Source organism: Dermacentor silvarum, chromosome 4 (assembly GCF_013339745.2).
Source record: "Dermacentor silvarum isolate Dsil-2018 chromosome 4, BIME_Dsil_1.4, whole genome shotgun sequence".
Classification (NCBI taxonomy): Eukaryota; Metazoa; Arthropoda; class Arachnida; order Ixodida; family Ixodidae; genus Dermacentor; species Dermacentor silvarum.
In genome coordinates, this window is record NC_051157.2 from 39,497,724 (window position 1) to 39,513,392 (window position 15,669).

The window sequence follows — 15,669 nt, forward strand, 5'->3', positions numbered from 1 at the left end:
TCTGAAAAACATGTATTTTTCGGTCTCGGGCCGGGTTCGGGCCGGTTTCGTGTCGGGCTCGGGCCGGGCTCGGGCTTAAGGTAAAGGGGTGGCGGGCCGGGCCGGGCGGGTAACGTAGATTATTTCCGGGCCCGGGCCGGGCCCGGGTCTCGCCATAAATGTTTTGATCGGGCTCGGGCGGGCCGCCCAATGAGCACTGCACGGGCCGCAAAAATCGGCCCGTGCAGTGCTCTAATCTCGCTATCGGGGAGGGAGCAGTCTACCTGACTGGAGCAGTATTTTTTTATTTGGGGTGCTGCTACGCTGCACTCCGCAACACCCCAACGACCGCCGCTTCGCGTCGGCGCCCGGCACCGCGACTTCCGCCGCGGCACCGGGGCACAAACGGGAGCAGTATCCGCTTGTATCCGCTTGCGCAAGAGCGGACGCTTGCATCGTCGGCGGCCGGACGACTAATCGACTGCTACAGCTGATACAGCGGCCGCTCTCCAGCGGGCGTAGCCGGACCAGCGTCGCGTAAACAAACCTCAAATCTCGGAAGCCAACGTTTCGCTGGGTGCCGCCATGCTGGCGGAAGTGGTCTGCGGTGAGAGCCAATAGGCGTGCAGCTCTGCGCCCCCCTTCTGCGTGGGATATGTTTTCTGCATACGCGTCAGGGACGCTCGCTAACAACAATTTATCTTAGCCTCGAGTTTCACTGCGCCGAAATAGTCATCACGGAACGCGTTGACGGAAACTCCAGAAGTAACGGTATACTGTAATGGTAACTGGGTTCTTTCTCGTCTCCCGTTGAGCGGCGATAAGCCACCGCACCGTGAAGGACCTCCGACAAGGGAGACGCGAAGAAAAAAAAAATGGTGCAACAGCCAGTGCCTCCAGCTTACTGCGCCCTCTCTTCTCCCGCACCCCGCCCCCCTCCCTTTCTGTGTTTTCCATTTCACTCGCGCAGGTTATAATGCGAAACGATAGCTTGGAATCAACCGTAAACATTTTTGAACGTATTGCAGAGGCAGACGTCTGCTGTAATGAGATCCCGGTCCAGCACTCTGTTAAAACACAAAGAAAACGAAGAACTCAATGTGAAAAGTGAATTTCTGTTGTACAAATGGGAAGCGAATACGCCGAATACGCTTCCACACTAATGGTGTTTGCGACAAACAATTGTGCCAAGTTGATCCCTGCTACAGATTGCAAAGCGTGTTTGTTTTCTTCTCTCTCCCTCTCTAATAAGCGAAAGTATAAATGCACAAGTGTCGCATGAAGCTTGACTTGCCCGTCTCGCAAGCCTGGATTACATGTCATCCGCAGTGCCTAAGCTCGTATACCTAATAAAAGTAAAGAAACAAAAGACGGAACAGGATCGGCTTTGCCGACACAGGAAGTTCGGGTAACGAGCGTTGCCTCTGAGGCGCTTAGAGGCGATCTTTATTTCGTCTTCGTGGGGCTCTCGATAAAGAAAAGAATAACGTCATCATAAGAGACGTAACGCAACGAACTGTGCTGTGCGCAATACTACGATGACACGTGTAGAATTTATGCCATACCTGCGACAGCCTCAAGTGAATTTTGCTATTCCCGGAATCGCCAAGAAGGCCAATCATCCATCGCTGGCTCTGAAGCAACTGACGCTCCTATTAATGCACCAGACATATCATGACTACATACATATATATACCGACGGCTCGACCTCACCTACCAGCTCAACTGCCGCATTCGTCGTTCCAGCCAAGCAAGTTGCAGTTAAATTCAAATTGTCACATATGACTTCATCTACATCGGCAGAACTTGCAGCCCTCCATGCAGCTGTGACATACGTCACCGAAGAGCCAGCACAGAAATGGGTCATATTCTGTGACTCTAAGACAGCCCTTCACAGTATCAAGTCAGCCTTACATCAAAGAACTTACGAGCAGATGATATCCGACATCAGGGAAGTACATCACCATGCTCTGGAAACAGGGCACAGCATAGTCTTCTAGTGGATTCCTGCTCACTGTGGCATCATCGGCAACGATATTTCTGACAGAGCTGCCCAATCTGCCCACGAAGACAACCCAGACGCGTACAATACCTTTGGCGAGGACGGACACTGCCAGGGAACTTCGTCTGCTTGCACGCAAAACGTCACAAGCTTTATGGAGGTCAAGTGCCTTCAATTGCCGATTATATAAGTTGGACCCCTTGCTACGTCTACAACTGCCATCTAGCCTTTCCCGCGGCGAAGCAACCTTGCTGTGCCGCTTGTGGCTGGGAGTGGCACTCACGAACACTTACTCACATCGTATGGGAATGACCGAGAGGCCGATGTGCGACTCCTGTATGTGCGAGGAAACCATCGAGCACCTATTGTGTACCTGTCCTCGCTACGACGTACAACGCCTCTCTCTCAGGACAACTTTAAACCGGCTGGACTCGAGACCGTTGTCTGTCTCGAGACCGTTGTCTGTCTCGAACATACTCGGACCGTGGCTACACCCGTCACTGGCACAAAAAGCGTTGCGTGCATTAGTACAGTATTTGAAGCGCACCGGTTTAAGAGACCGCCTATAGTGTCCCTGTACATCGTCCCACGTGTACTCAGTGCTCATTCTCTCCCTATTTTTCTCTTTCTATCTCCCCTTTCGCTTACCCCTAGTGCAGGGTAGCAAACCGGATGCTCTTCTGGTTGACCTCCCTGCCTTTCCTCTCCTTGCTCTCTCTCTCTCTTGCCGTTACGGTACGACATCGACCGAGTCCGGTTCTAAGTTACGCTGTACGCGTATCTTCCGTTGCACTGCAGCGCGAAAGAAATTCAGCAGCATATTGCATGGTCCTAAAAACCACCGAGCGGCAGACGTAACGAAGTTGCTCACATACCTACGAACATACTTAAAACACAGACGTGTACTTTCTCATTTGTGTTCATCGAACAATGCTCACGGGTAAATGTGCTCAGCAGTTAAAGAGACATTTCAACTGCATTATTAAATAAGCCTTTCTGCAATACCGAAAAAAAAATCACTCATAGCGTAAGAAGAGGCTTCCTAAGTAGGACAAGATGCAAAAAATTAAAAGCAGACGACACTAATTCAGCGCTAGATACTAAAGTAGTGTTACCAAACCTTAGTGTGAGGAATTCCAAAAGTCACTTTACTTTTTACTTCCCCTCGCATTATTGCGAAAATAGCGACAATCGAATTTTAGAAGAATACTTTAGAATAACGGACTTCGTGTCCCTTTAAAGTTTAATGGTTATTTGCAAATGCTCTTCCCGTTTGCCGGATTACACTCAATTCGCACGGGCTTCCTCAAGCCTTCCGAACCCATGTGTGCATGCGGAAAACTGCGCATGTCGCACGCTGGTGCACAAATTTTGTTTTACACTGGATCCCCAAGAGTAACGTACCGGAGCAACGCAAAAACGCTCGTGCATTTAAATTTAGGTCATGTTCAATAACCCCAGGTGGTCAAAATTAATTCGTAGTCCCCCATTACGGCATGCCTCTCAATCACATCGCGTTTATACCACATAAAATACCAGGTATTAATTTTTTTAACAAACCGATCTGGAATCCAGCAGCTAGCGCTAAAACACGGCTGCGAACGATCGCGCACACCGTAGCCGGCTACTCGACCACCCTAGACAATCCTGATTCACATTGTACGTGCTTGCGCAAGCATTTAAAAAAGAAAACGTACGTGGCTACATTTACATAAATTAACAAAGAGAAGAGATAAAATCATGCACGCGACCAATGCATATGCAACGGCTGCCGCTTCTGGAGTCGTCACGCTTCTGTGAAGGCAACCTTGTCTCTGCGGGAGCTTAGTTTCGCCGCCTCCTAATTTTAGCCTCGTTCATTTCGCTCAGCACTTCATCCCGGACCAGTTCACGCACAGCATGCAGAAAATAAAACAACGTGATAGCAAATTAGGCGAACACAAGTGAGCGAGTCTCTTTAAGGTGGCGGTCCCACTCCGGCGGCACGAGCGCCCCGTTTTCAGTACTTTTGGAGAAACCGTGGCGGCTCTTCAACTTAGGATATAAAGTTGTGGTATATACCATAAAATGCTTAATTCTTGTAGATTCCAACTATATGTAATATAAGAAAATTGATTAATGTGATTTAGAAATAAATGTTCAAGAACAAGCATGAGATACATGGTTAACTGTGTCTCACTTGTGACCATGTTTAGAATAAACTACGCCACTTACTGCATTGCGGCTTGCTCTGTAGCTTTAGGACATATTTATATAGTTCCTAGACGTAGCAAAATAATTTTGAATTTTCACTTTTTGGACTAATTTGCTTTTGAAAATTGCCAAATATCGCAATCTTCTGTTGTAAACAGCCCGGCAACTACATGCTCAAGGAAGCTAAATTTTGGATAAAGTAGAGTTCAGCGAATTTCCATTTAGGACGTAAAATTTAATTCATGTACCTTTATTAGTTTTAAACCGCAGCTTCGTAGCTTTATTACCTTCCCTCAAAAATGGGAAAAAATTAAATCAGAATTCTAAATATTGCTTAATTTCGGCCGCATTATTAGGAAAACTAATAAAGTGACATGAATGAAATTTTGCGTCCTAAATGGACATTCCTTGAACTCTAATTTATCTAAAACTTAGCTTCCTTGAGCGTGTAGTTATCGTGCTGTTTACAACAGAAGTCTGCGATATTTGGCAATATTCAAAAGCAGATTATCCAAAAAGTAAAAATTCAAAATTATTTTGCTACGTCGAGGAACTAGAAAAATATGTCCAGAGCAAACCGCAATGCAGTAAGTGCGGTAGTTTCTTCTAAATATGGTCACAAGTGATACACAGTTCGCAAAAACCATGTATCTCATGCTTGTTTTTGAACATTTATTTCTAAATCACATCAACCAATTTCTTTATATTATATATAGTTGGAATCTATAAGAATTAAGCTTTTTATGGTTTATACGACAACTTCATATCCTAAGTAGAAGAGCCTCTACAGTTGCTCCAAAAGTACTGAAAACGGGGGGCTCGTGCCGCCGGAGTGGGACCGCCACCTTAATGCCTAGAAAATCAATAGCTTCGTTGTGAAGCCGAACTCGTTGCACACAAAAAGAAATAGTAAGTGAATTCACCGATGCGTAGAATATGCATTAGCACACAAAGGCCTCTATAAATGGCACTGTCAGGCTTCCAGTCCGCTCGCGTGCAGTTTGTCGCTGCAACAAAATATTGCCATGTAGCCAGAATGTTGTCTTCTTCTTCTTTCTGGGGTTTTACGTGCCAAAACCAGTTCTGATTATGAGGAAAGCCGTAGTGGATGGCACCGGATTAATTTTGAGCACCTGGGGATCTTTAACGTTGTCAAACTTCGCATCATACAGGTGAAATGGTTAATTCCAGTTTGTCGTAGCAACAAAATGTTGCCATGGTACCAGAGTGTTGTCAAAAGCATATAGACGCTGATTACACTTCGCCTCATACAGACGAAATGGTTAATTGCCCATCTGCAGTATTTCTTCACTGTGCTGCGAATTTACGCACTATAGAGGCAGTTACGAAGTCTGGAGTACGAGACTGCCCTCAAGAGTGAACAAACGACGAGCTTTGACGCCGATGAACTTCCGGCGTAGACATGTTCATTCGGAAGATGCCGTTTCTGATTTCCTCACGGTAGCTGTAGCCGTTGCATAAGTGTATTTTCTTTCCTATTGAGATGAAAAAAAAAATAGAGGAGTTGTCACCGTTTGCTGGCGACAACGCATACGTGAAACAGAAGGACATTTATCGACAGTCGACACTATGGGTCAAAGTCTCACCAGAAAATGTTCAGTTGAAACAAAGTCCGCGGATATCTGAGGTTCACAAATTTATTTCAGGCGCATGAATGAGACACCCACAGTTGCACACGGCGCGGTAAAGTCATTAATCGTCGCATATACCAGCGTCTTCAGAGAAGCATCGAAGTGATTTCATTGCGTGCGGCATGAGTGCTACATTGTCGTTGAGTCGAGTATGTTAAATTTGAGTAAATATTATTATACCAAGACAAAGACAGAGTAGTGCGATTATCTTTCTATCTCTTTCGTTTTCTTGTCATTGTTTCAAGATAGCCTCACTCCCACGACGCAGCCCCGCCTTATTGAGCTGGCGCACTCACGCAAGCTGTACGTTAGTGATATAGTGTGAAGCAGTAATAAACTTCCGGTAGAGCTGAGTGTACTTACGGAGCATTACGCTTGCAGCTGACGCACTTATTTTTGGCGGCAAGCACCGAGCGTGTTATGGACGAGGTGATAATTCAACCAGTCGAGCATTATTATCTTTGCTATCCTTGAGGATTCGGACCTTCAAGCAGAATTCATAGGATGGGCTGCTTCAGTCAGCGAGTGAGCATGACGTAACTCACTACCGCCGAAGCATGCCACACGCTTCGGAGGAGCTGCGTCAGACGCTTCAGACGAGCTGCTTGCTGGTGGTGCGATTCCTTGCACCTCCAGCCACCTCACGGTCGTCCGCGGACTGAATCGGTGATGCGTTCCATGGTGCGAATCCTGCTTAACATGCGAATCACAAGATAGTTTATCCGCGATGCATTGCAGTCACCTTATCAGGGATGTTTCCACCTCAAGCTACCTGCAGACGTATTACTTAGTTTATGTAAAATATTGTTTTGTTTCGTTGGTGAGTCTCAGCATGTTTTCATCATTAAAGTAATATCTTTTGGGAAATGCATTCAGCATTTCAGTCATACAGGAAAGAAACGAAGTAGTAGAGGCCCTGACGCCACAGTTTTTGAAGCCGGAAGTGCAGCCATGTTGGTGTGCCATTTCCCTTTGCGCCTCCAATCAGCTCGCCGGAGCAGATATGCACGAGCTTTGAACTTGCATTGCTACGAGCCGCCGGAAGTGTGTGCTGCTGACATGCGTCAGAAGAAAGCCTCCGAAATTGCTGTAACAGTTTTAGTGAAGCAGACGTGCTCCTCTGTTCTCCCTTGGCACGTTGAGGAAGACGACGAAGACCCGCGCCATGATTGCTTGAGTGATTATGGAACAATTTTTATTTTCATACATTCCATGCACGCTCTCCAATCTCTATTTCTCGATTCTAACTTAGGTATTACAAAATGTTGTCCTCTTGTTTTTACTTTACTTTGTTGGCCAATCCCCCAGTATGGGCAGGTGCCAGTATATCCCAAGGAGCTATGTCTACATTTACGTCTATAGCTACGTCTTTGTGGCTGACTGACATTCACACTCACAGACCCAAAACACAACTTACAAGCTTACGCCCACACTCCAAAGGCAGCTTGTCTCGCGAACAGAGTGTGCTGCGAGAAAGACACCGACTGAAAAATCTTATCTCACTTTCCAGAGGCCGAGAGCAGCAGCCAGGGCTTCAGGAGCGCGGTTGCTATGGCATCGTTAATGTTTGGCACACCAGTCCCAGTGTGCTTCGTTGCGAAAAACACCACGTGACTTCCGCCACACTCTCAACTGATCCGCGCTAACCAAGGCCTCTCCTACGCTTCTTTTCCCCCCATGTTTTTGAGTATTTTCGATGCCATTCCTCTTTCCGCAATATTCCTATTCGATTCCAGAATTCCACTTTTCCCCCGTGGATCGAAACACGAAATCTAGGAACTGCCGAGTGGCGCTGGTGTGGTTTCGATATGAACGCGACTGCGCAGTTTCCGGTTCTCGCTGCAGCTTTTTCCGACGGCGCTATAGTACCCCACGGACAGCAGAACTCTTGGGACTGGCAAAAGACCGCCGCGCCGGTAAGGCAGTATTAATTCGGCCGACTTCAATTGGCTGTTGCTGGCTGTAGTGAACGTTCGTTTTCCTACGCTGCTATGTTATTTTAGTCGTGTGCCAAGCCTCGCCTGAGAATACACACTGTCGCATGCTCTACAACGCTTCGCGTGCGCTGCTGTTTGCTGCTAATGCGATAAAAAATACACTGTTCCATAAAGACGATAATCAGGAATAACCTTGCTCACACGCGAAGTATCATCGCATGTGTTGCAAGAGAGCTGTCTGGTATACTTGATTATTATAAGGGGAGCGACGGAAAAGTAAAACGAGAGAGGTTGACCAAAGGAAATTTCCAGCTGGCATATACCTATGCGTGAACGCCGAAAACTCACCAGCCACTTCTGGCTTTAGATGTGTCCGTAAATCTGCTTTCGGTGTGTTTAGGAACAAGGGTAAAAATCAAGTATGAGTGTTTAAATGGCTACATAAAAGATACCCCTGTCCTGTAACACATCTTCCATTTTGTGCGGCGAAATACTTACGTTTCGTGTGCGATAGTATATAGAGTGGAACAGATAAATACTGGGCATGGTTGCCACTGCGGACAGGCTCAAAACGAACACAACTGGCACAGCGCGCCGGATGGAATGGCATGAGGAGAAGAAAATACCACATCAGGAAAAGAAAATGCCAGAAGAAGCACCGGTCACGCACAAAATCAATTCAGCCGGACAGGAGGAAACGGCGACAACCGGCGTCGCGAAATCTCCTGTCCTGCGCCTGCGGTGTCGATCTTGATTGGCCGAAATGGAGCATTGATCCGCCCATTGATTTCGATCTCGCTTGGAACTAACGGTCGCAGAATTCGACGTGTGCCGCGCGCTAGTTCTCTTGTTTTCGAACAAAACAAGAAATTGAACTATCGATCCCTTAATAGTCGAGCACCGCGCACATAAACATCTTATAGGTCTAAATACGTTCCACTACGCTCGGACGGCGATGGCACCTGTCTATGATGCACGAAACCCCCTAAGCACTCCCGGTCCGGGGGTCTGCGGTCGATAATGAAAAGAAAGACTTGCGGCGCTCTCCGCATTGCATCTTTAGCCAGCTGAAATAGTTAGAAGCTGGCCTAGTTCGTGGTTGTTCAACTTGCGAATAGCGCCGACAATGTGCCACGATATTTGGTCGTGTGTTAAAGGACGAGGTCCTGAGAAAATAGGAGATCGAAGGCCCTCCCCCGGATAACCCTAAACACTAAAATAAATCCCAGCGGCCAATAAAGGTCAATAAAAACGAAAGAAAAACAAACAACGACGGAAAGGTAGAATGTCAAAACAAAGCAATACATTCACAATAGAAATATTCTATTTACATGTCGCTATTGTCCCACGGTTCTCTGCGCTGCTCGCGGTGTTATTCATTCGCCAAAAGTTTCCATTGGGCATAGGTTACTACGTGTGACGGACACAAGGACGAATAAACGACTGATTGATGGAGGCTTACGTCTTAACACAGAGATAGAGGGAGAGAAATAAGATCGGAAAGGCAGGGAGGTTAACTCGAAGATAAGCTTCTGGTTTGCTACACTACAGGGGAAATGGTAAGGAGGGAAAGAAAAGCTGAAAGTCCAAACGTTACAGATTGTGGCTATAAGTGACGCACTGAAGGGCTCCAGTATAATTTAGACTACCTGTAGTTCTTCGGCGTACACATCAATCTCAATAGGTTACGCGAGCGCTTTTGCGTTGTGGGAAGGACGGCGAAAAGCATGACTGGTTTGCATGGCGACGTTAGCGACGCGCACTCACGTTCTCAACTTGTTCTACACACTGTCTCGCAATTGTGCGGCAGTGAAGTATAAAACTAACATTAGGCAGTCAGCCATACAGAAGCTCGATCATGCGAACAAATGTGTCCACTCGCGATCGTATCCCTCGGGTTCAAAGCGTGATCTGCTCCGTCTCAAGTACAATTCGGATATCCAGAAAACTTCTCGCAGACGTTCGTGACAGATTGCGCAAACAGAGCAGACAACGCAGGGCGTCAGGACGCTTGTCCTTTTTATCATTCTTTCTTTCATCGTCTGTGCCGCTTGCGCCATCTGCCATCAACGTCTACCAACTGGAACAGTTTTTCTACCCTGCTAAACACCTCCCAGCTTCCACTCCACTTTCATATTATTGTGAAACAAAGTGCAGCACGTAACATGGCGTGCACGGTCATGCTATTTTTTGGTATATGACGAACATGGCTTGCTTCCAGTTTTTCTTATGTCGAAGGTCATAGAGATCCACAGCTGCCCAGACGAAGTATAGTACACTGACTGTCCCTTTTATTTAACTGAGTTGCTGTCTCATCCCCTAAAGCTGGTTACACCAAGACCTAGAAGCTCATTTTAAGTCCTGAAGAAGCCTGCTTATGCAAAGCCGAACTATATCATCAGAATACTGCTCGCATTTCTGCACGAAATCTTATACAAACGGTTCCACGCAGTGTATGATGATCGCTTCCTTCGCTTCAAGAAGCTCGCTCGGATCTTTCCTTGAACAAGACGAGCAAAATTATTTAGCCCGAGTATATTACGTGATCACATTTCAGTGTCGCAACATTATAATAAGCTTAAGCTGGAGGAAACAGCGCGAGCGTGGCGTTTTATAATCCGTATATACTAGGCCTCCTCGTCGCAGGAAGCCTTAATTAGGTTCCCGGCAATATTGGAGTCTTTAGGCACGGCGCACGCTCCGATGCCCGCACTTGCACCCTTGAAACGAATCTGGCACCATCTGCTGCGCAGCAGATACGGCGAGAATTTCGCGACGCACGGTTGCTGGATGAATCCGCGTCCGGGTTGGGCGTCGCTGGCGAGCCAAACCATCCGGAACGCGCACGTCGGCAAGTGCGAGAACACGTAGCTGCGGCGCGGGGTCCTGGCTCTTTATTATGGCTTTCTTTCTGTATCAAATCCGTGCACAGCCTAAACCCTGGGCAATCACGCTCCTGCCACGCGCACGTTATTCGAAAGGCTGACGCGCACGTGGGAGAAGGTGACGCGCCGTCTGTCAGTTCCGTGCAATAGAAGACAAGGTGCGACATGTTTGCAAAAGTGTATTTCACGTTGTCTTTGTTTTATAAATCTTCTCTTTTTCTTCTTCTTTATTATCCTTAACAGGGGTATGTCTGGCCACTTAAGTGGAAGAGGGGGGGGGGGGGGGGGGGAAGGTGGGGTTATTCGAAAATCTTGGCCAAGATAAATAACACAGAAAAAAAAATGTCATGAAATTGCCAAACGTTGTCAAAAAAAAGAGTCATCTTAAAAAAAGAAAAGGAAAAAAAATCACTACCGAAACAAGCCGATTAAGCGGTGTAGAAGCAAACAAAAGAAATGGGTTAAATTAAAATGAATTCTGGAGTTTATATATTCTAGAACCACGATATCATTGTGAACAACGCCGTAGTGGGGACACCGGATTAATTTTGACCACCTGCAGCGGTTATTCAACGTGCACACAGCGATAGTAAGGGGTTATAACTATACAACAAGCTAATCTTTTTTTACCTGCTATATTATGCCATCGGCTTCTCATGCTCTCGTGTTTCCTTTTTATTTTCTCCCCGACCTTGCCCAACAGTAAGATGAGAGATCAGATCACTGTATTATTCTAAGGTGAAATGAGATGCTACCAACTTCCTCCGCGTGTCAAACAACTGTTTTTATATATTTAATACCTTTTTATTTTTGGTCAGCTTTCTGGTACTGTACCACAAGACACTCTTCTTGTAATTATTATGCTCTTCAGGGGAGTCCTACAACACTCGAAAAAACGAGTGGGACGTGGCACAAGCAGGTTATCCCGTCGAATATAGTTATCGTCACTCTCCGTATTCATACATTATACTTCACTCCACATGCCAACCGCTCTAGACTTATTCCCCCTAAGCTCTTTGTTCTTTACGCTCCCGTTGTAGGAGGTCGTAGTTGGATTACAGGGTCCCTGTATATGGGCATACACAGGGGCCCAATTGGCTCACGCCCGTGTATGCGACGGCTAATTCCGATATTCAGCGAGGGTATAATGAAGATTTAGACCGAACAGCGAACCGTTCCCAAGACAAGAAAAGAAGACAGGCATTTGTAGACCATCGACACCAGTTAATTCACTGAGCGTGCCTGATCTCTTTTATGTATATACACTACGTATAATTTCTTTCTTGGTTTTTTGTTGCGGATGATACACGCAAATGAAACGATAACAAAATGCGCCACTGCAGCCACCGTTGAAGTGCCCGATGAATGAAGTAAGGGTTAACTGCTGCATCGTTGGCTGCTGCAAGAGCGCTCGCGCCTACCGCCTGCGCAACGTGCACGAGACACACAGGCGTCCACGCCTTCCGTTACTGCACAGAACTATACAGCGAGGGCCGAGCACATATAGAGACCGCGAAAGGACGCTTCGTTCCACCGATATACACAACAAGGAAGCAACACAAACACACGACACGAAAGTCTGACGCGCCAGTCTCCCGTTTCCATCGCGGCCTCCGTAATTCTTGCACCGGCAAAGCCTCTGCCGCGTTGACGGGCGCTGCTGCTTAGACGCGTGGTTTTCTGGAGCGTGGCGGTTGACGTCGTGTGGCGATACGAGAGCGCGGTGGGAGATCGCGGGCGCGCGCGCGCGCGCGCGCGCAGCGCTCCACGCGTCTAATTAATATTTTGCGCACCGAGGCGTTCTCGTTAGCTGCGCCGAGCGAGATTACAATTATGCGGTCAACGCCGCAGAGCCTCTTCAGCAGGTAGTCTCCTTTCTGCGGGCGCTCCTCGCTCGTTGGCGTGAGGGCGTTCCGGTGACGCGGCGTCAGGATGGAAATTGGAGTCCCCCTTCCACAACCGGTGGCGCCAGCAGGCGGTCGGTAGACAACCTGCCCCCCTTTCCCTAACCCCATAACCCGTCGTCTTGCACCACAGGCTCTTTGGGAGAAAGTTTTCTCTGCTGCATTCGGGCCCGCTGTCGTTGCAAAAGGCAAGAGCGGTGTTCCAACCGAAAGCGGTTGAGGACGATCGCTGAGGCCTCGCAAGAGCTCCATCCGCGAAGATCGCCGCGCAACTGATTAGTACCCGCTTTGTGCAAGCTGACAAGCGCTCAGTTAGAGCAACTACACACGGAGGTCCCGTATTTCTAACTTTATTTGCGACTTCCTTTGTGATGAAGAAGAAATCAACGGATATTGAAATTGAAATGCCTTTATTTTCCCACAGCGTTTATACAGAATGTATGGTGGGGTTCCTGGAAAATAAGTTGACCATAAACCTGACCAGCCCAAAGTCCCATATGGAGCAGGAATCAACGGGCAAAACACACACACACACACACACACACACACACACACACACACACACACACACACACACACACACACACACACACACACACACACACACACACACACACACACACACACACACACACACACACACACACACACACACACACACACACACACACACACACACACACACACACACACACACACACACACACACACACACACACACACACACACACACACACACCACACACACACACACACACACACACACACACACACACACACACACACGCAACACACACAACAGCAACAACAACAACAAATACAAATTCGTCCTGGTCCCGGGTTCGAGTCCCGGACAAGGACGAATTTTCTTCAACTGCGAGGCTTTCTTTCAAGGAACCCGGTTGGATTTCCAGTGTAGCAAATTGCTACATTTGAGTGGATGTCTCAGTTTTCCTTTACTCAATTGCGATAGCAACTTAGTAGAGAATACGGAGTAAGGATAGTAGTTTTATCAGCTGTATAAACTTGGACATGCAGCAGCACCAGCAATGCGCAGAACTGGCGTCGACGCCGTCGCCGTTTTGCCCGCGTTCGCTCCGAACGCGCGCGGCTTTGGTGACTGTTGCCAGGGCCTCTAGGGGCGGCTCGGAGGTTTTCGACAACATCAGAACGGGAAACTCGTCGAGCAGCATCGGAAGTCTTTATCACATTCTCGCCTCGCAACGTTTTTATATAAATACGCATTTGGTGCCGCAGCTAAATGTCGCCTCCCCTCCCTCCCTCCCTCCCTCCCTCCCGTCCCCCCACGGCCTTTCGCGCGACGGAAGAAGTCGCGTTTGCTCTCTATATATGGTGATTGTAACGGAGGAAAGAGGCGCAGCCCTTCAGGGAGCACGGCGCAGAACGCGCGTTTGCTCTCCGACGTGCGTTCGCTCCCCGTGAAGGCGCGCGTCCCTCGCTCCCTTTCACTCGCACATACAGCGTCCGGCGCGCGCCGACGGTTTGCCTCGCCCAGCCATGGTGACGACTTCACCCTATCCCCTTTCTCTCCCACTTTCCCCTCCCTGTTGGCGCTGAGCCGTGCTCCCTCAGGGGCTGCAGAAGATAGCGCCAACCTTTCCATTTCCACACGAACCACTTGCACACGATTTCATCGTCGTTGACGTCATACGGAACCTCACGGCGACGGCGACCCCGACGGCACAAATCCTCTTTGAGTGTCCATATAATTGCTATCGCAATAAAACTTATAAAGAAGCAGGTCCCACAACTCGCGACTGCAGGGGCTCCTTCTTTTTTTGCATATTAACTGATGCGAGCTTGTAAGAATAGTAAATTATAGCGCAAGCTGTCGCACGCACATTAAACAAACCTAAGCGAATAAGAAAGTGAAAAAAAAAAAAACAAGCAAGATGAACAAATGCAGAATAAAAAAAAGAGCATCGGAGAAGTAAAGCATTGCGTAAGTCAAGCACAGCTCTCTAGTATCTACGCTTAGTAAGAAAGCACGATACATATGCAACACGAGCATCCAGTCTCAGCGCCGATTACCAGCACATCTATACAGCCAGTACATGCAAGGTTATATCTGTACAAGGAGAAAAATAACACAAAAAGCAATGCCCTGATTTATTTCGAGCCGACTTTCTAACTTGCGACCTTAAATTCGATCTGTGTACTGCTGCGCTTGAACAACTTACATTGTTTTAATTCCATCATGCAGCGCAGCAACTCCACGCACATATACACTAACGGTTCGATTACTTCCACTAGCTGAGCCAGTGCTGTTCTTGTCCCCTCAAGATCATTTACTATCTAAGTGAAGATTTAACATATTACGACTTCGGCAAATGCGGATCTCATAGCTATACGCGGCACTGTTAACTTTATTGGGTGAAAGCTTCCGATGGTGACTCCGAGCTATCGTTAAAGTGTCTACAGTCAGTCCTCTGAATGCAGATTCCAAGGAAAGTTGACAGTTGAAATAATGAACCTTTATCAAACTCTTACGTAACACATAAAGACCTTTAAATTATCTTTCAGAATTGTTGCCTGCCCCTGTGGTATAACTGACAATGACTTCACAGATGATGCCGCTAGAGCATCACGCGAAGACAATCGGCGTACTTCAATTCCTCTTTCAAGGAGTGACGCTGCTAGACGAATTCGTCGGCTCGAACATTCCTTATTATTGAAAGATTGAAACAACCCAAGTTCCACATGCGTTAGGCTACACGCTCTCAACCTGCCTCCGCAGCTCCAACATCCAGCATTATTTCTTCGTCGCGAAGTAACTCGTCTGTTTTGGCTCAGATTTAAGCTTACAAAACTCTACTCCAACTCTACGCCAATATCTGACAGTGCTCCATGCGCTGCGGTTGCGGTCTGCGGTTGCACCAAGGATAGATTATCGACCACTTGCTGGTCGACAGCGAGTTCGAGCTTACGTCGAATTCAAGCTTACTTAGTATGAAGCACGCACGCATGGTTTAAAGACTCTCAAGCAAGGCGTGAAAAGTGAAACGAAACTGGCAGACTAGAGTATACCTGTAATTGCGAATAGGTAATTCATGCCCTGAGACGTGGCTTCTTACGCACACAACAAAAGACTAAAAA

At 47.5% G+C, this 15,669-nt stretch overlaps 1 protein-coding gene across 2 annotated transcripts in view; it reads left to right on the forward strand.

Annotated features, from left to right (window-relative positions):
* The window catches only part of LOC119448567 (Down syndrome cell adhesion molecule-like protein 1 homolog), a 272,760-nt gene that overhangs the window by 21,933 nt on the left and 235,158 nt on the right, over nt 1-15,669 (forward strand). The window lies entirely within an intron of this gene.